The sequence below is a fragment of the Oryctolagus cuniculus genome, chromosome 5, assembly GCF_964237555.1.
Source record: "Oryctolagus cuniculus chromosome 5, mOryCun1.1, whole genome shotgun sequence".
In the NCBI taxonomy this organism is placed as follows: Eukaryota; Metazoa; Chordata; class Mammalia; order Lagomorpha; family Leporidae; genus Oryctolagus; species Oryctolagus cuniculus.
In genome coordinates this window covers 147628088-147630008 of record NC_091436.1, presented here as the reverse complement: position 1 = coordinate 147630008, position 1921 = coordinate 147628088, and the positions used below count along the sequence as shown (strand labels likewise).

General features: G+C 42.5%; 1 non-coding gene across 1 annotated transcript; it reads right to left on the bottom strand.

Annotated features, from left to right (window-relative positions):
- Positions 1–729: 729 nt before the first annotated feature.
- On the bottom strand, positions 730–813 carry LOC127493342 (small nucleolar RNA Z195/SNORD33/SNORD32 family). Its single transcript, XR_007923396.1, has one exon. It is a non-coding gene; the product is annotated as a small nucleolar RNA Z195/SNORD33/SNORD32 family (small nucleolar RNA).
- Positions 814–1921: the final 1108 nt, after the last annotated feature.

Genomic DNA, 1921 nt, shown 5'->3' with positions numbered 1-1921 from the left:
ACATGAACCGGTGCCCTTATGGGATGCCAGCACTACAGGCGGTAGCTTTACCAGCTCCACCACAGTGCCGGTCCCTCATTGGTTGTTTTTACAATATGTCACTTTATGTGACAATTCAATGAATCTTCTCTATCACCTGCTTCTCTATGAAATGAATTTATAATATTTTGTAAATATGTTTTATTTTTTCTTCTGTATTTGTCTGATTTTATTTTAAATAATTGAGTTTTCTGTAGAATATTAAGCAGATTTAATGACAAATGGTAATTTGATATATTTACGTTTTTATTTTTTTGAAGCTTTATTTATTTATATGAAAGGCAGATTGGGTGAGGGGGAGGGGGAGGGGGAGGGGGAGGGGGAGAGGGAGAGGGAGAGGGAGAGGGAGAGGGATCTTCCATACACTGGTTCACTCCCCAAATGGCCACAATGGCTAGGTCTGGGTCATGCTGAAGCCAGAAGCCCAGTTTCTTCTGGGTCTCCTATATGGGTTCAGGGGCCCAAGTACCTCTGCCATTCTCCACTACTTTCCCAGGAATATTAACAGGGAGCTGGATTGGAAGTGGAGCAACCGGGACTTGAAACATTGCCCATATGGGATGCCAGCCCTGCAGATGGCAGCTTAACCCACTGCACCACAATGCCAGCCTATATTTCTATTCTTAGGCTGACTATTTCTAACGTTCTGTGTGATAGTTACTACTCCCCCCCCCCCCCCCCCCCCCCGCCCAGGTCTCAGAGTGGTGCATGGGGTTGATCTCACGGTCACGAGACTCAAACGAAAGATGGTGATTGCTGCTCATCACCAACCCTCTGGTTTTACAGAAAGAAGAACCCATAGAGTTTTAATCAGGAAATTATTATTGAATCAAATACTTTCTGTGTACTTGTTCACATAATTATATGGACTTTGCTCTGTCTAGTTAATGTTTTCTGGGCTGTATCAATCTTGCATTCCTGGAGTAAACCTCACTTGGTCGTCTGTGATCATTTATATTTAGGTATTTTTAATTTCACTTTTCCTTCCTCGATTCCCTTCCTCTTTCTCCTCCCCATTCTTCATTGCCTCGTTCTCCTTTCTTTTTCTTCCTTCGCATTCGTATTGATAGTTAACATTTTCTTTTTTGATATTGGCTCTAGGTTTGGGAAACAAATCCATATTTAATTTATAAAATCACTTCAGAAACTTGCTGTCTATTTCAGTTTTTTGAAAAAGTGAACGTTTCATGCAATGATTGATTATTTGAAAGATCTGCAAATTCAGCATGACCATGTGTCTTTCTTCCTTTTTAATTTTTCTTCTCCTTAATTCTATTGGCTCTTTTACTATAATCAGTCTCTGATCACCTGTTAGGGTTTTGCTCAAGGTGGAATCACTGGGGTGACTGTTGCCAGCAGACAGAGAGAGAGGGAGAAATCTTGCACATGCCGGTTCACTCCCCAAATGATGGAAACGGCCACAGCTGAGCTAGGTTGAAACCAGGGTTCAAGAACTCCCTGCAGGTCTCCCATGTGGGTTTAGGAGCCCAATAACTTGGGCTACCTTTTGCTGCTTCCCCAGGTGCATTAGCAGGGAGGTAGATCAGAAGTGGAGCAGCAGGGACTGAAACCAACAGTCCTATGGGATGCTGGAGCTCAGGCAGTGGCTTAACCCACTGCAGCATAGCGTTGACCTCAGGTTTTATATTTTTAAAAATTCATCCATTTAATTTTGGACAGGAGGGCAAATGCTGTGTGTTCTCATTTATATATGAAAACTAGTATGGTGATCTCAAAGTAGAAAATCAAACAGTAGTTACCAAACCTGGGGAGTGTGCAGGGGAGGGGAAATGCAACGGGGTGGTTAATGCATACAGGGCTGCAGTTAGTGGGGAGGAATAGCTTTTTCATTTAAGAGATTTTATTTGAAAGGCAGAATTAG